This window comes from Sturnira hondurensis, unplaced genomic scaffold (assembly GCF_014824575.4).
Source record: "Sturnira hondurensis isolate 20B ecotype Veracruz unplaced genomic scaffold, ASM1482457v3 Scaffold0000880, whole genome shotgun sequence".
NCBI classification, from domain to species: Eukaryota; Metazoa; Chordata; class Mammalia; order Chiroptera; family Phyllostomidae; genus Sturnira; species Sturnira hondurensis.
Genome location: NW_028073511.1, coordinates 1,158,263 through 1,177,049, shown reverse-complemented (window position 1 = coordinate 1,177,049; position 18,787 = coordinate 1,158,263). Strand labels below are relative to the sequence as shown.

The 18,787-nt window shown below is 48.7% G+C and overlaps 1 protein-coding gene across 4 annotated transcripts in view; it reads right to left on the bottom strand.

Annotated features, from left to right (window-relative positions):
* Positions 1-18,787, bottom strand: part of DAAM2 (dishevelled associated activator of morphogenesis 2) — a 111,264-nt gene that overhangs the window by 62,259 nt on the left and 30,218 nt on the right. The window contains exon 2 of one of the 4 annotated variants that reach the window (XM_037052076.1): positions 10,917-11,044. The exons of the other annotated variants lie outside the window; for them this stretch is intronic. The gene's annotated coding sequence lies outside the window, so the exon portion shown is untranslated. The remainder of the gene's footprint in view (positions 1-10,916; positions 11,045-18,787) is intronic. 4 annotated transcript variants of the gene reach the window in all.

Sequence of the window (18,787 nt, the reverse complement as noted above, 5' to 3'; positions counted from 1 at the left end):
CTTGTCTACATTTGGGTTCTTGTTCTATATTTGGGAGCTAGTCCTGAAACCAGCTCTGCCTTGTTTCAGGAGTTGTAACTGCCCCCCATGGCTAAGGCTGAGTGAGTGACCTCCAGACTGCAAACCACTAAGGAGACAAAGCTTGTCTCTGGCAGCAGCACTGCTCCTGCTTCATCCCCTGCCCCCAACGCATGGTCAGTTAGTCAGAGATGGGTATGACCCCCCAGAGGAGGGGCAACCTAAGCCAGACACGATCAGTTGGGAGGACATCAAGGAAGGACTCAGGGGACTGCAGCAACGAGGGTGTGATGGACCCTCACCCCCCCCAGCTATTTTGATGTACCCTGAGTCTCCATTTCTGTCTGGGAGAAGTGCTTCCTGGCTCTAATCCACTTAATCCTAAAACCTATGACTGGGAAGGTGATGCAGCCCCTTGCAGGCTAGAGCAGGATCAAGGGTAATCGGGCATAAGAAAGAGTTCCTAAAGCCCTGTGAAGCCTGCTTTGCTGAGTGTTTTCATTGATATGATAAGGGTCTGAGCAGGAAATAAGCATGTCTTCCAAAGTTTTTGCACCCCCCTTACCTGACAGACACTGACTCAGACTAAGCCCCCAGATTTCTTTGAAATGTTATCTATTGTTTGATCCTTGCCACCTGACATTGATTGATGAGCTTTACCTGTATTCCTATGTGTTCTGAACCTAATAAAAGCAGTTGAAGAAGAGGTTCTTGGTCCTTCTCCTCTGAGAGACTGACCACCTCTCTTCCCCAAGCAGATCATGTCTTGGTAGTGTTACTTTCATCTGTGGCAGATGGGGGGACTTGCTGGCAAAATTGGCCCCACAGGGTTTACAACATTACCTATCCCACACCCATTCCCAGCCCATGCCCACCTTGGCCTCCTCCTCTCCATTCCCTGTGTAGATCTGCCTTCTTCAAACAGCCTTCTTGGCCATCCTAGTCTTCCCAAATTCTTCCAAATAAACTCAGAGCACTTTATGTCTGTTCCATTTATAGGACACTTCATCATTTACCACTTCATTACAGTTTGTTATTTTTGTATTAATTTATACTTTTTATTTCAATGAAATAAAACGGGCAGTCCCAGGACCCCATGAGAACAGTTGCCAGCGCAGTGCTATGTACCACAGCAAGTCCTCTTCCTGCATGAAAGATACTTGATGGTGGTGGGTAGGGCTGGGGAGAAGAGAAGGTTAAGTCCCCAGAAATGAATATTTATGGCAAAACCAATGAACTCAGGTCCTTCAATGTCTTCTCTTCTTCAGAGTGCACTGGAGGTCAAAGGCATCCAGACCTTGGCCAGACACTCTCAAGAAGTATCTCAAGTGACTCCATAAGAGGCAAAGGCATGCTCCTTTATAAACCAGCATAGTTAAATCAGATCTTGGCCTTCCCAGACAAAACACAGGGCATTTTCATTTCTGTTTGTTTCTACTCCCCCACTCCTGCCTGCAAACAAAGGGCATGTTGCAGGCAAATGCACAAGATTTCTTTTTTCCTTTCTGTGCTTCAAGGAATGGGATGTTTCCTCCCAGGGAAACGAGACCCAGTCTCCAGAACATTGGACTGCAGAGGCTGGGATTTCCTCTGGGAGCCAGCCATCACACCCCATAGGCCCAAGCCCTGGGAGTAATCTGTGCATGGACACTAAATCCTTTCTTGGACCTTAACTTCCCAGCAAGCTCCACCCAGTTCTCTCCACTGTAAAGCTTTACCTATTCAGCAGGGCACCTCATTTTCTCCCCCTTCTTCGTTTCTTCAGTGTTCAGTAATTAAGGCCCATGAACCACTTCACCCTGGAATCTGCACTCTGGGTATCTCTTCTTTCCACCTTGTCACCCCTCTAGAGACTATTAGTTCCCCATCTTCATGGAGTTTCAGAACAATGTGAAATCTTACCCAGCTGTCCCAATGCTCCAAGTTCCTTCTTCCTCTGTGATTTCAACCAGCTGCTTCCATCTGCTTGCCACAGCTTCTCCCTGCTCTTCCCCCACAGGTGTGGGCTAGGCACTCCTCCTTAGCAGCCTGCCTTTCTCCCATCATCCAACATCAGACTCCTACCAACTTCCTCTCAAACTGGCTTCATCTCCTCCCTTCAGACCACCTCTGGCTTTTGCTGTGAATGACACCCCAGTCCTGTGGTTCAAAACTATAGAATCACCATTAACTCTTCCTTTGTCTTGAGTACTGCTATATGGCAGGCATTTTATATGTATTATCTCCCTCAGTTCTCACCAAAAAACCCCTTAGAAGTTGGCATTAGCATCCTGATTTTACTGATGAGGAAAGTGAGGCTCCCAGGAGTCAAGTGACCTGCCCAAATTCACAATCACATAACTGCCTAAGCTGGGATTATAGGATGGTTTTGACAGGCTGTCTAAAGCCCCCGATTTCCCTCCCAGCACGTTGCACTCTGTTCTCTTCTTTATAAATTCTCCAGTCAGCTTCCATGCCCATTCTACTCAGAAATGCTCCCTGTGTGAGCCCTTTGCTCCTGTGTGGACACTCAGGTCCTACACAGACACAGGGCGTGGACAGCTGTGTGGTCACGGTGGCAGGGACTGGATGTGCACTCCCACATGTCTGCCTACAGTGCTGACCTCACCTTGTGCTCACTCAGCGAGCTGGTATGTGCTCTGAGCTGGGAACTCTGTCTTCAAGGCATCTTCCTTTTTTACCAGTTAGGCTGACCTCCAGCCCTGGTGGAGGCTGACCCCTTTCTCTGGACTCCATCTGTACCTGGCTCACTCCTCCTCTTGGCCTCAGGCCAAAACCCATCTAAAGCTACCTTCTCAGATCCTGTCCTGGATTCCCAGCTTGCTTTCCTCAGTTTAGCTCTTCATTTTCCAACTCTCAGCAGCAAACCTCCAACAGTGCCCCTAAGGAGATTATTGATCATGCAAACGAAGAGAGCAAAGGGCCCTGGCTCTCAGAGTTTCTGAGTCAGCAGATCTTGAGTAAGGATCCGGGAATCTGCATTTTAACAAGTTTTGTGAAATCCATACATAAAATGGACCTCATCTTGCTCAAGTTCAGGGCTAGCTGAGAAATACACACATGAAGCACACAGATGGAGGTCACGTTATCAGTCATGTTCCCAATAAAACTGTGGCAGTATGTGGCTTTATACCTCTGGCTGAAAGCACTTCCTAATATCCCACTCATGAGTGAGGCCAGCTCCTGTGCCCAGAGATTAGCATATGAGGTAGGCCTTGGACTTCCCCATCCCAAGTGATTGGGAGGCAGGCACTTGAGTTGACTCTCAGTTCTTTTCCTTTCTCTTTTACCAGCATTGTGTCCACCTTTTCTGAATTTGACCTTCTTTCCAGAGCTGTGACCAAAACCCTAGGTTTTCACACCAGGCTGTGCAGAAGCATCACAGGACATTTTGAAAGATATCAATGCCCAGATCCAAATCAGAACCAATGAAAGCAGAATCTCTGGGTGGGCACAGGGGAGCCATCAGGGTGAGCAGCTAACCCAGGCATGCCCAGGACTGTCCTGGTTTGAATACTGAAAGTCCCACATTCTGGGGAATCCTTCAGTCCCGGGTACAGTGCAACAGTTCATCCTACTGGGCATGAGCATTTGTAAATCTCTCCAGATGATTCCAATTTTCAGCCAAGTTTGCAAAACAAAGGATTACGTACGACATGTGGGTGGAGAGCTGCCCCTCCCAATCAGCCAACTCCCCAGGCTTTCCCTAAAGCCAGAGCTCACCTGCCTTTTGTTTTCATTTACCTCAGGTGATCTCAACACGTGTCCCTGGGCCAGCAGCATCAGCATCACCAGGGAATGTGTTTTTTTAAAAAACGGCAGAGCCAATTCTAAATAATTTTCTCTTCTTTCAGCTACAGATGGGTACTTTTCAAATCCTTGCCAACAGCTTTCAACATTTACTAATTGAGAGGAGTGGGGATTAAGGAGTTAACTGTCAGACAGGAGCTTGGTGTCTAAGGAGGTGGTTTGAGGCTGACAACCCAGTCCCTAGGGAGGTGCAGTGGCACTCGGAGGGGGCTTGGTTTGATTCAGATGCAACAAACTGACCACCACTAACTAGCTGGCTTATTTATGCCATCTCATTAAATTCAAATCTAACTCTGCCAAGTATATGATGCTGCGGTTTTGTGGGGTCCATACATATAGCGAAGTGTGCTCTTCTTGCTTGAGTTCAGGCCCAGTTGAGAAATAGATACATGAAGCAAACAGAGGTTACAGTATCAGCCATATCCCTGATAAAGCTGTGCGGTTATGCAGCTTTATATTTCTGGCCAAATGGACTTTCTAATACCCCACTCATGGGTGAGGCCAGCTCCTGGAACCAGTGGTTGGCACAGGAGGGTGATGACGTGGACCTCCCCATAGAAATAGAAGCAGGCTCCTGACCTCCCCACCAAGTCCTGGCCAGATGCACCTACCCTGCAGGTGGCAGATCCCATAGAGGGGAAGGAGTGTTGAAGCGCGGTCAGACCCAGTTCATAACTTCTTCCAGAGTCATTGTCGGAGCTGCCTCACCTCTTCCCATGAGGGAATGATGGAGAGAGAGAAGCCATGGCTCTGCTCCCCAGTGTACAGTACAGCCACTCATGCCCTGACCCCACCCCTGGAGATGCTGATCTGGTCTGGGGAGGGAGCTGGGCCTTGATAGTTTGTACAAGTTCCCTATCACTCTCTTGGCTAAGGGATCATCAAGATGGAGTAACCACTCTTAGGAGATCCTCTCCTGGACACACAAAGCCCAGAATGTTCCTCTCTGAGGATGGGGTTGTCCCTATTTCATAACCAGTGACACAGTGCTTGGGAATCCTGAGTATCCAGCCCTATGCCCAGAGCCTGTAAACAGAATAGTGAGGATGAGTCAATGACAGCTTTCTCCAAATCTCAGGTGGACTTGGGGGTTTTCGGCCAGCTTGGAGCCAGATCAGTTTTACTAGAAATTTTAGAGTCTCCTAGAGGTTTCATTAAAGTGCAGCTCCCTGGGCCCCGCCCCCAGAGGTTCTAATTCAGAGAGAGGATTGTGTAATTATAAGAAGAGCTTTGTGGTTAGGTAGATTCAGGTTCTACCATGGCTTTGCCCCACCTAGTAGGAAGGCTTTGTCTGGTTCACTCAACCTCTCTGAGGCTGTTTCCTCACTTGTCAAATACAGATCACAGGAGTAGTGACCTCATGTGTTTCTTGTGAGTTGAACTAGGACACAGAAAGCACCCAGTGCACTGCATGGTGCACAGTAGGAATGAGGATAAATTGTAGATGTTGATTACTATTATAAATGCTGTTCTTTAAGAGAAGGCTTCTTTGAAAAGATTGGGTGGACATTTTGGATACAGGCAAGAATGCCAAGGGGAGAATGAGCCAAGTCACAAAAGATGCAGGGAGGGGAGCCAGAAAGAGAGCATGAGCCAGTACACAGACGTGGGGATGACTGAATTGTGTGCAGAGGGTGGGGGTCTGCTGCAAATCTGGCTGGGAGAGGGGCTGGGGCTCAGACTCACCCAAAATAGAATTTCCTCCTCTCCAGGCTCACAGTTTGCGTTTACCCCTCCTCCCCTTCTCCCCGGGCTACTCTCCACATGCCTCTGTCCAGACTCATTTGTTAGAACTGCCCCCCCCTCCACTGCACCCCCACCCCTGCTCTAGGGACTCAAAGAATCTGAGCAATGTGTCCAACTCTTAAGTGCTGAAGGAAAAGAAGCAAAATAAAAGAGAAAACCCTCTTTCCAGGCCTGTGTGTTCATGACTTCCCAGTCTTCCTCTTCCACAAGCGATGGCCATTCTGAGTCAGCACCTGGTTAGCAGTATATCCACCCAAGAGAGGCACTGACGTCTGCCCCTGTCACCCAACCACAAAGCCCTCTTTGCCAGTGCCCCTTCCCTCTTTCATAACTAGACTCAATGCTAATCTACCAAGTCTTCCATGATGAACTTCACTTGATTGCAAGAATTCCTTCCTTCACATGTGCAGCCATCCATTCATCTATTAATTCCATAAATGTTCACTGAGCAGCTAACGAAGAGAGTACTAGACTTGAAGCTCACATAGTCATAAGGAGAAAATGGGCCCCCCTGTTATATGTTCTTCAAAGTGTTCTCTTTTCTAACATGAGAAGAGACCTCCCAGGCACAGGTGCGATGTGGCCAATTCTTCTTCCTTTCTGTTTTGCACATACAAAACACCTCAAAGAAAACACATCTGTATCAGGCACAGATGACACATCTCTACCCCACAGACTTTAGAAACTTGCTTGAGCCTCAGTGCATATCATCTTCTGTAAATGCCTCCACTGCTATGTCTGACATCTTAACTTAATGACTGCCCTAACCAACATTTGACCTACATAGATGCACTAGGCACTGGAGATGTAGAGATGAAGAAGATATACTTCTCAGCTCCTAGAAATCACAGTTTCGTGGGAGAGCCATGCACATCAACAGGTAGTCAGGTAACACAATATGGGAAGCACATAGGTAAGACATTTTGATGTGAGTAGAAAGAGGCATCAAATACTATCTGATTGTTGACAAGGAGGACACCTGGGAAGACTTGGTGAAGGAGAAAATTCCAGAGCTCAGTCTTACAAAAGAGAAGCAGTAAATTCGAAGTCAAGCCTGCACATTGGCCTGATTCCTGCCATTTCAGACAACATAAATCACTTCTCACTGACTTTGCTCCCTTTCCTGCCCTGCCCCTCCACCTCAAAATGTCCACATCATTGGGACTTTTGGAAAATAAATCCATGTGCACATGGTACAATTGTGTGTAGATTTCCCCCCTCCTTTATTTAGAGTTAATAGTATAACATCAATAACATGATGCTAATTATGTAATAAAAGCTAAAAATATAAAGCAAGAGTTTATACCCGCTGGCTATTTTAGGGGTGACCAGATAGATACCCACCCCCCTTAGCCTTTCAACACCAGAACAACTGAAGGCCAGAGCTGAGTTTCCAAATGTTGCACCATGGTCCTTAGTAGCTGGAAAGCAGCTACTGGCAGACAGCAAAAGGCAGGCTTTGGGTCATTGGAGAGCAGAGAGTCAGGGCTGTAGCAGGCTCTGCAGAAAGGACCTCCAGTGGAAAGGCAAAAGCCTCCTCAGGGAAGCAGAGTGGGGAGGCAGCTGTTACACCACACTTCTTGTCAAGCACAGTCATCCAAACAGCTAGTGAAAATCATTGCTCATGTCAAGACTGAATGAGAACAGAAAGATGTAGGTATTCACATACATATGAATGGGAGAGAATGTTTCTTTTTATTCTCACCCAAAGACATGCTTATTGATTTTAGAGAGAACAGGAAGGGAAGAGAGAGGGAGAGAAATGTTGATGTGAGAAATAGTCATTGTTTGCCTCTTGTACTCACCCTGACCAAGGACTGACTGAACCCACAATCCAGACACGTGCCCTGACTGGGAATCAAACCCACAACTTTCAGTTTATGGGACAACACTCCAACCAACTGAGTCACACTAGCCAGGGTGAATGGGAGAGAATTTGAGGTCCAGCAGCCCCTCGCTAACCCAGAATGAGATTTCCTATGACATGAGGGTTCTGCCCTGATATTTTCCTCTGGCTGAGTTCACTGAAGCCAATCTCCCTTTCACTGGGGACTTTACACATTATTCAAGGGACCACATTTTATGTTACCAGGTGTTAGCTGACATGAGCCTGCACCCAAGACTCTTCTGAGAAGCAGCAAAAGCCTCAGGAATAGGATGTGATCAAGAATGTGGAATTTTTAGCTTCTAAACTTGGCTCTGCCACTAACTAGCTCCAAGACCTTGGGAAAGTTACTTCACTTCTTTAAGTCTTACCTTCCTCATCATTTAAAAGAGAATGTGACAGGATACACCACATACTGCAGTCATGAGACACGGCAGTTCAGGACTGTGATAGAGTTCTGAATAGAGTATGAATGATAGAGTATGATATCTGATACACAGCATTTTATAAGGGAAATATTCAAAATGTTTCCCAATATATTTTGCCTCTGGGATATCCAGGTGTTCATTTTTTTCCCTTTCCTTTATCTAGTACCCTTCTAATATCAGAGATAAGCCATGGCCTACTTTCCCTAGGGGGAAAAAAATGAGGCCCCAGAACAAAGAGGTCCATAAAATTGGAAACAGCTGCATTTTCTTCAGATGGGAAGAGGCAACAGAACACCTTTCTAGGACTAAGCAGGGAAAGGAAGTGAATGGCCAGGACTTCACACCCATCTGCACCTGGATGGCAAGAGAGGAGGAGGGATAGCACTAGAAACAGCCAAATGACTGAGAAACCTAGACAAGAGGCACACACCTGGGGAAATGTCACACCCATTGGAGAAGCCTTGCCATTGGCTGGGCTCAGAGCAGCATGGCTCTGACAGTGGCAGGTTAGCAAGGACTGAGGGAGTTACCTGGGGGCTACACTCAGGCCCACCCATCTAGAGCCCTTACACTCAGTCCGCAGCTGGACACTCAGGCCCTCCAGGAGACGGTGGGAGTCCCAGGAGAGCCAGGAGGCTTCAGGAAGCCACAGGCTTCCATAGCCAGTGCCAGGTCTCCCCTCAAAAGTGCCAGAGACAAGACCAGACTGGGTTCCTACGTGGATTTCAGCACAGGGACCCAAGAAGCAGAGGGAACACAGCTCACATCAGTGGAGGTCAGCAGGGACACTGCACTCCAAGGCCCTTTGGCAGCCTGGATAACAGGAGAATCCCAGGTACCAGCCCACATGGAGAGGAGGGCCACAGTGAGAAGAGGCCCTCACAGAAGGTCTGCACTGCGACTTGACTGGACTGTGATTCAAAGCCAGTCTCACATCAGAAGAGACTCAAGTATCTTTATCAAGCTAAGATTTTTATTTCAAGTGATCGATGACTTTTTTCCTGCCTATGTGAATTGTAATACATGCATTTTCACCATTCATTTCAGTATTAAGTCTTCCATAAATATTAGCTGCTATCACCATCATCATCACTAAACAGATTATTCTCAGATTGCCACAGAGGAAGAGATAAGAGCTAGAAATAGCCTTTCTTATTCCAGATCTGAGTCCTGGGAGGGCTCAGAAAGGTGGGTGTGGAAGGGCAGGGAGGGATGAGGAGAGATGCAGCCTTTGGGACTCATCCAAAGTTTTAATTTCACCTATTCGCATTCTTACAAACCTAGCAAAGCCCTCCCCTCTCACCTGGGTTTAACTCCAACCTTCTGTCCATTCTTCTGCTTCTTCTGCCCTTTCCTCACCAAGGGGCTGCAGAGGAGGAGTGCCCAGTTCACCTGCCCCCAAGCACCGGCCCGGCCTGACCAGGGAGGGTCCCGCGGGGCTCCTCACCCCTGCACCTACTGACTGCCTTTTGGCCTTGGCAGTACAGCACAGTGGTAAAGAGCCAGAACCAGGGATGAGGCTGCCTGTGTGAGCGAGGGCCCCAGCACTGTGCTCCTCTGCTGTGTCATCTTTGGGACGTTCTTTACCGTGCCCCCTATCCCATGCCTCAGTTTCTCACATAAGAATGAGAACAATAATAGTAACCGGCCTCATAGGGTATTGTAGGGGTAAATGCATAGCTCATATACAGTGCTCAGGGTAGTGCCTGGCTCCTAGTTACCGCCGTGTACATGTCAATAATTGCCCACCTCTTAGTGAAGTCTTCCATGACTGTTTGAAATAACCCCTCTTCCAAACTGTCCGCCTCCATTCACCCTCCCGTTTTCCATATAAATTTATCATCACATGAGATGCTCTATACTTTACTTTTTATATCATCTCTCTCTCCCACTAGAATATAAACTCCATGAGGCATTTTAGTCCATCATTCATAGCTATATCCACAGTAGGCCCTTGTAATGAAGAATAAATATAGAAACTTGTATTCACTAACTGTATAAATGTAGGTAGATTATTTAACTCCACATGCTTGCATTTACTCACCTGGAAAATGGGGCTGGTGCCTATATTCTTCAGATTGAGTGAGGGTTAAATGAGACTATTTCTGAACATGCCCATACCAGCCCTTGGCATGGGGTCAATGGATGCTGGCTGATCTGGGAGCGCCAGGCTCGGCCTGACTCTGGCAGGGCCCGCAATGGTTAATCCCTGATGCTCTTTCCCCAGGCAAAGTATGGCTGGGCTGCAGGGCTACTGGCAGCTGTCCAGGTGGAAGATAAATGTCAGACTTGGGTGCCTGCAGAGTTGCCCTGGTCCTCATATGGGGTCTTGACCCTGGGCAGCTGGAGTCTCTCCCCACCCTCTCCTGCTCAGAGACGCTGACTGAGCCTGGAGCATTTGGGAGCCAGTGCAGGAGCTGAGTGGTGGGAACCTCCACCCGCCTGGGTCCCACGCCACATCCTGGCCTTGGGAGTGGTGGGCCGAAAGCCTGAACTGTCTTCCCAGCCATTCCCAGGCGGCCTGCTCTCCTGCTGGCCCAGCTGGGCTGACTGAGCCAGAGGGCTGCAGGGGCAGGTCTTGCCCTAGCATTGAGTTGTCCCCACCCACAAGTAGGAAGACACAGGCTTCAGCACAGGAGGGTCTGGATTCTGAGCTCAGCTCTGGCAGCCCTGAAGCCCAATCACCTTCCCAGCCTGGAAGAGAGACTGTGTTCAAAGGCAAATGAGGCTCCTGTGACCAAGTCTCATAGAGGACACATTGAACATTTGACCCCAAGCAAGGTCATCTACCATTTCCAATTTCTCACAATTCTTCAGCTCTCCAGCAACTTCCCCAAGAGTTCATCCTTCTCTCCACGACTGCCCAGAAAGAGATGAAAACAGACAGATACACCATGGACAGTAAAGATGAACAAGTAAAGCCCAGCCTTTACCTCATGGATTCATTCATTCCATAATCACATATGGAACCCCCACTCCGTGCCAGGCACTGTGCACTGCAGGTACATGAGAGCAAATAAAGCACAGACCTGATCACTGAAAACACTCTCAGTTGAGGAAAGGGATACAGCTGGTAAGCTGGTCAGAGAGGGGCAGCAGGCCGGGCAGAGCTGCACAGGGCATGGTGGGAGTCTGGGAGAAGGGTCTCTAACTCCACCTGAGAAAGGAAGGAGAGCCAGGAATTTGGGGAGGGTGATACCAAGGTGCTTCTGGCAGGCAATGTCTTGGGGAAGAATACAGGAGCTAATGAATGGTATCCCTCACCATGGTGCCAGGTCAGAACCACTCTGGGAGACACTGGCCTCAGCTGCCATCCTCTCAGTCCTTGGGGACTTTCACGAGGCAGTAAGCCCTCTGAGGACAGGAACACAGTCAGTCTGCAGCCTCAGTATTGGAACACTAATGGACACACACAGGGGAGCACTCGGCAAATGCACCTGAATGCACTGAATAAACGAGCTCCCTGAGGTGAGGTCACTACCGGCCCAGAGGAACCCTTGCTATCCTCTTAACCCACTGGCACTCACGAAAATGTTATTGCCTAATTTCCTCTTGGTAAGTATAAAAAACTTCACGTGCTATGCCAGTAACTCTCTAACTGGGGCCCAACAAGGTATGTCCTCAGCCTCCAACATGGGTGTCCTCTCAAGGAAAGTGCCACCAGCTTCCCCTGACACACCCATACTCCTTCCACAAGCCCTGGAACAGCTGCAAGAATCACACCACACGGACAAGGCCAGAAGGAGCTGGCAGTCAGTGCCAACATTGGTGCCTTGATCTGTGCAGGACAGGATGCTGCTGCTACTCACAGCCAGTCCTAGGCACACCGTGGGCCCATCTGCACACAGCTCCCCAGGCCCCAGTGGGGGGTACACGTACAAGAAAGGGGAGCCCATTTGAGTGCTCTGTTTAAACACCACCATGAAGCTGGCCCCTGTGTAATTCTCCCAAACACCAGCCACTCTTGCTTGCTTCTGTGGAAAATTACAGGGAGCACAAGTTACCCTGGTGTTCACGGTATGTATTCATGTGTCCACTCATTGAGCCAACACTGAATAAGGACCTGCTATGTGCTAGACCCTGTCTCTAGAAACAGGAATACACAATGGAACCCTCAGATTCCTCATGCTCCTGAAGTTCCTCATCCAGTGAGAGCCTGGCAGAGCAGCCGTTTTCACATGCTGTGCCAGGTGCCACAGCAGAGCAGGCCTGTGGGGGCAGAGAAGGGGGAGAGCCTCACCTTCCTGAAATTGGTGAATGAGTGGGTGGGAAGCGGGTTGAAGAGACTTTACTGAAGTGGTGGTGTTGGAACTGAGTGGAGACAGACGGAAGTGCTAGAGTTAAGAGACACAGACTGAAAGGTGGGAATGGCAGTGGGCTTGGGCTTGGCCAGCTCAGGAGGTCTGTCCTGAGAAGTAATCCAGTGCTCAGTCCTGAAGGAACCTTGAATCCTGAAGTTGGGTTTAGGGTTTCCGAAACTCCCCTTTGGTCCATTAAAAGAATCTACTCAGATCAAAGGGATCAAGGAGATCAAGCACACTTCACACGGAGACAGGTCCATCCCCCAACACCCCACCTGGCAAAGGGAAGCCTCAATGGACCCCTACTTACTTAGAGGGCTCATGCATGCGGGCCTCTGTTCTCTAGAGCAAGTAAGCACCATTCCACAAGCTCAGATGCAAAAATCTGACTCTGGCCTTGGCTGGTGTGGCTCAGCTGGTTGGGCTGTTGTCCCATAAACCGAAAGGTTGCAGGTTTGATTCCTAGTCAGAGTGCATGCCTAGGTTGCAGGTTCCGTCTCTGGTTGGGGCACACGCAAGAGACAACAGATTGATGTTTCTCTTTCACATCGGTGTTTCTCTCCCTCCCCCTCTCTCTAAAAATTCAATAAGCATGTCCTTGGGTGAGGATAAAAAAGAAGAAAAAATCTGACTCTGAAAAACACGGTCGTGGATTCTAGCCAGCTACACCTCCCCTCTTGGGGTGTCACTCCCCTGCTGGTGTGTGAATGAACTCCAGTCCTTTCTCTGACTGCCCTGCAGGGGGTCCCACCCAGCTGTTGGAGGCATAGGATGTTGAGAGCAGAAGTGACTGTCCTTATTGAGACCATTTTGTAAAGGAGAAAATGGAGGCCTGAGAAGCCAGGTGAGTCCACAGCACACTCACCACAGGCCACATCTCGAACCTCATCCTTGAATCTTCGGCACAGAACTCTTCTGTGCCAACAGAGAACAGTTGCAGAAACACCCTGCTTTGGTTCCTGTTTTCCCCTTAAATAGTTTCTACTGAAGATTATGTATAGAGCAAAACAACAACTACAAAAACACAATTAAAGAAAACCCCAACAATTTTACCTGAAATTCATCAGTGAATATTTCCCAAAATATTGAGTCCTGTTCCCTAATATTCCAGAAACAAATTCACAACTTCTCCTAATCTTTACCTCAAACATTCTCTTTGAAGCATGGAGAGTACTTAGAAGCCCCTCTTTAACAGAAAAAAAGTGCTCCATTTTGGACTGTTGGTCAGTGTATAAGATGTGCTGAGCTGCCAAGTTGACGTTACAGAATCTCATGACTGAGCATACGATTATCATTATTTGCCTACCATTAGAATGCCTTTTCATATTCCACACCTGACTTTTAGGCAGATTTTCCTTCATTGTTTGTATGCAAATAGCCCCAGGATGAAGTAATGAAAATCAGCAGCAGAAGCAGAAAGCAAGGGATTTGGGAATTTTAGGAGGATCGGGTGGCATTTGGGACGTTTTCCAGGAAAGAAGAGCTACTGGTCATACTGGCTATAACTTGAGGGTTCTGTTGGAAATGCAAGAGAGAGAGAGACAGACATTGAGATTCAAGACCCCCCAAAAAGCCCAAATGACTTCTCTCCTGCTGTGAACTAGCACCTCAGACATGCTCACCTTTTGAGAGATTTGCTTTCCCGAAATGGCCCCGGCTACTCGGCTACTCGCAGAACACAGCTTTGTCCTGTGAGTGATGGTGATGAAGCAATCATGTATAGAAGGCAGGAAGCTCCGAGATTCCCAGGGGATAAGGGGAGGGCTCTCAAAAGTCAAAAAATATCTGCCACCAACTGTTGGTTGTTTGAATTTGTTACACCAGATACAGAGAGCTCACCCTAGAACCACTTCCTCCCCAGACCTCTCCTCAGCCAGCTGAGCAGAAGCTAACCACGGCTTTGTTATTTCTCCCCAGTATCTTGTAAGGCAGCTCAATACAGAGGCAACAGGGAGAAGTTGGACCAAGGCTGGTGTCTGATGGGGAAGGAAAGTAAGTGCATTAAGTCAGCTTGGTATATGCCGTATCCAATATTTACCAACACACCCATGCCTTCGGGACACATAAAATATGAGCCTCGTCCCCATTTCCTATCGCAAACTGGAGATTCCCAAAGATGAAACCATTGGCCCTGGACCATTTAGTAGTGGTAGAGCAGGACTCGATCTCTCTCCTACCACATCCTGCCCAAGAGTCATCAGGCCCCCAGCATGCAGTGTTCACTCTGTGAACTGCAAGAGGATTCCACTTCCAAGGGGATGCATGAAGCCACCTTGCCGCAGGGCACACACACCTGAGAGGAAAAGCACCGGCCAGACTCTCAGCACCGACACCTGTGTGCACCTGTGCTCCTGCAGCTCCCAGAGGCCCACTTCCAATATCACCCAATTACATCCATGTCAGGCATTGGTGCTGGCTGAGTCCCAGCACTTTCTCCCAAGCACCACATACAGTGTGTGGGCAGGGGACACAATGGCTGGGCTGCCTCTATAGCAATGTGGAAACTACTTTTCACTTAAGGAGTAACACACTTTTTAAACTCACACCACAGCTCTGCAAGGGTGAGCAGGCTCTTCCCAGTCAGGTGAGTCACCGAGGCCCCACCTGAAGCCATACCTAGGCCATATCTCACCAATGTCCTCAGTAGCCAAGGAGTTGGAATAACCTGGTTCCCAGGAAATAGACTGGCAAATCTCAGGGAGCTGTATCCTCCCCTCCTATTCTCTCCCAGCTGGCCTTGCTCCACATTCCACCTGCTCCAAAAAATGCCCTGGAAGGGAAGCGGGAGCAGAAATTCAAGCTCTGGGCCCTGCCTGGACCTGACTCCCCACAATCTGACTTCCATAGCACCTTCTATAGTGAGAAAACACCCTGTTCCTCTCTGGCTCACAGTCCCCTCTCTCAGCTCATCCTGCACAGAAGCTGCAAGGCCTCTCCTCCATGCTAACACAAATCCTCCATCCTGAATCTGCACAACCATCTCCATCAGGGATTTAGGGCTTGTTTTCCTAATTAACTGAAAATGCTAACAGGGGAGCCCGGGAGCTGGCAGGGGCCTGACCTTCATCAGCTGCTAGAGAAAATTCTTGCTTTGAAATCTGGATCACTCACACTCCCCCTCAAACCCTGCAAGGGATGTCAAAACAAGCAGGGCACCAGATCTTGGGGCAGGCTCTGGTTACAGGGCCAGTGATGGATTTAGCTGCAGGACACTTTAATGCCAGACACCCAACGAGATCTTGATTTCCTAAAATGGCACAGGTAGACTGTCAAAAGCCCCTTGCCTCAGCAGGGACTGTAAGAGGGGAAAGGAACAGTTTGTGAGTTCTTTGTATATTTTGGAGATTAAACCTTTGTCTGAGGTATCATTGGCAAATATGTTTTCCCATACAGTTGGTTGTCTTTTTATTTTAATGCTGTCTTCTTTAGCCGTGCAGAAGCTTTTTATTTTGATAAGATCTCATTTGTTTACTCTTTCCTTTATATTCCTTGCTCTAGGGGATGTATCAGTAAAAATATTGCTGCATGAAATATCTGATATTTTCCAACACCATTTCCCGAGTGCCTACTGCCTGGCAGGCTGGCACTGGGGGTGTGGGAGGTGGCAGAGGTAGCCAAGTCCTGTTGATTCCTGCCCCTGAGGAGATAAAGTTAGAAACAAATTACTAAACTGTTGCATATGCAGGGTCACTCTCTAGACAGGTTCTAAGTGACAGACTCACAGAGGAGAGGAGGCACCCGCTGCTGGTGAGGGTTGAGGGATAGAGGGTCATGGCAGGACACAAAGAGAGAATATCTAAGCTGAATATCTAAGGAGTCAAAGTCTTGAGTAGACAAGNGATTTAGCTGCAGGACACTTTAATGCCAGACACCCAACGAGATCTTGATTTCCTAAAATGGCACAGGTAGACTGTCAAAAGCCCCTTGCCTCAGCAGGGACTGTAAGAGGGGAAAGGAACAGTTTGTGCCAACACCATTTCCCGAGTGCCTACTGCCTGGCAGGCTGGCACTGGGGGTGTGGGAGGCGGCAGAGGTAGCCAAGTCCTGTTGATTCCTGCCCCTGAGGAGATAAAGTTAGAAACAAATTACTAAACTGTTGCATATGCAGGGTCACTCCCTAGACAGGTACTAAGTGACAGACTCACAGAGGAGAGGAGGCACCCGCTGCTGGTGAGTGTTGAGGGATAGAGGGTCATGGCAGGACACAAAGAGAGAATATCTAAGCTGAATATCTAAGGAGTCAAAGTCTTGAGTAGACAAGATGCATAAGGGGAAGGAGGAGGGCTTTCCAGGTGAAGGGAAAAGCTTAGGCAAAGGCCAGGAAGCATGAAAAAGAAGCGTATGTTCAAAGACGGGCAGGCAGTGCGGTGTGGCTAGGGAGTGGGACTGATGGAGGCATGAAGAGGACAGTACAGAAGATGCACCTGGACAAGTAGAAGGGGGGGGCAGTCATGTTAAAGCGTCAAGCAGGCCATGGGGACCTAGCCTTTTCCAGCAGAGCCTAACTTCATCCAGGTCAGAGGTTGCCAATTCTGCCCCCCTGCCAGATTTTGTAACTAGTTTCATTGGAACACCGCCACACCCATCATTTACATATTGTCTAGATGCTTGAGTTGAGTGATCCCAACACAGACTGTGCGGTCCCCAAAGCCAAAATATTAACTCAGGACCTTTATACAGCACGAACTTGGAGGGTGAGGCCTGAGTCAGATCCACAGTTCCTTACATCAGGGAACCCACTCCAGCCTTCCGACCTAACAGCCATACAGGGAGAGTTCAGAAATTCTGGGATAACCAAAGAAAGAACATCCCTCTATGAGAGGGTGCCACTCTCAGGAGGCCCTCCTACCCCTTCCCAGCCTCAGCACAAGTTATCCCAGCAACCATTTGCTGGGGTCAGAGTTGCTAGGTTGAAAGTGGGGCTTCCAGCTCCCAGTTGGGGAGCTTGCACATTCCTCCCTGATCTCTGGCCCGAGTCCATCCTGATCCTGGAGAACCAGAGGCTGGGAGATCTGAACCCCCAAGATGCTTCGCCCCAGCTGAGTCCAGGTCACTGTGCCTGAGGACAGGGGCATGTTGGACCCTGGTTTCCTGGGAGACCCATACTGCACTCTCTCTTCTTTGCAGCAGAATCAGTCAATGTAGTCCTTCCTTAATCTTTGGTACTTTGTACTTTCCAAGCAGACAATGTAGAAACCAGTTTAAGAAACAAAGCATTAAAAGCTAAACATTATCATTTGAGGAAACTTGGTGACAACCTGCCCCAAAACATCAACTCAGAGACTAAAATCTCCTGCCACTGGCAGGTACCATGATGGCCACTCAGATGATTCAGGATGAACACATTCAATTTTTAGGTTATTATTAAAATGAAAACTAAATGAAACATTTCTTAAGAAAAAGAACATTCTCAAGCAGAGTTCTTCACACACCCCCCCTGAGAATCTCTGGGTCCATCTGAGAGACTTTGTCTGGGGTTGAGGACCCAGCTGTGGAATCGGATTGCCTGGGCATTCTCTAGCCCTCTGCCCAGCCACAGCGCCAGAGCCTGCAGAATGGCTGGCACATAGTAGGCCATTAGTTCCACTTTGTCAGACAAACAAATAAATGAATGAATGGATGAAGAAGTCCGAGTCTGGTTCTGCAATTTATCAGCTCTGTGTTCTCAGGTGAGGTTCTCAACCTCTCTGAGCCTCAGTTTCTTCCTCTTTAAAAATCTCCAAAATTATTTGCAACTCAAAGAATTACTGTGACAATTCAATGACATCATACCCATTCAGCCCTTGGCACAGTGACTGGCACATTCAAGGTGCAGAATAAATGGTAGCTACCATTACTTTTCAAAGATGACTTTAATTCCACAACAAAAACATCTTTGCAGATTTTCACATCCTTACACTTTCATCATGTAAACCCCAGCACAGAGCCCAACATCGGGGGCGGGGTGGGGGGCACACAAAAGGGCTGCTGGAGCAGAATTTAGCAGGGAGCTTTGTGGCCTCAGGTAAATACAGGAGCTGAGGTGGCTACTATCTCCCGCCTGCTCAGGGGGAGGCAACACCTCATGCACAGACCCCAGCCCTCCAAACTGCACTTGGACATTCAAGGCTGGGGAGCTCATCTGTGCCCATGCTGCAGGATATGGGGCTGGGGGACCACTTGCTCTGCAGGGTGAGGGTGCCAGCTCAGACAAACTCTGCCTGCTTCACAGAGCTCTCCTCTTATTCCTTCACATGCTGAACTGGGTGCAGCATGGGTCTCCCGGCAAGGCAGTGTTCCCAGGCTCAGGAACAATAGGCTCCCCATTCATCCCTGCCCTTGGCAGACCTGCCTGCTCTCACTATGGCACTGCCCACTGCTGCCCACAGGCAGCTGCCCCAGTCCAAGGGGCCAAGGCAGACCTCTCTGGGGCCTGGGGAACAAGCCCAGGGCCTGGTCTGTCCACTCTCCCCAGGAGGAGGGGGAATTGGCTCGAGTCCCCTGCTGAGACAGAATTGAAGGTCATTCAGTCACCCTTTGGCTTTGAATGTCATTTGGCCCTGAGCATTAGCATACAGCCCTCACTGACCACACTTTTTTTTCTTCAAATAGAGGAAACC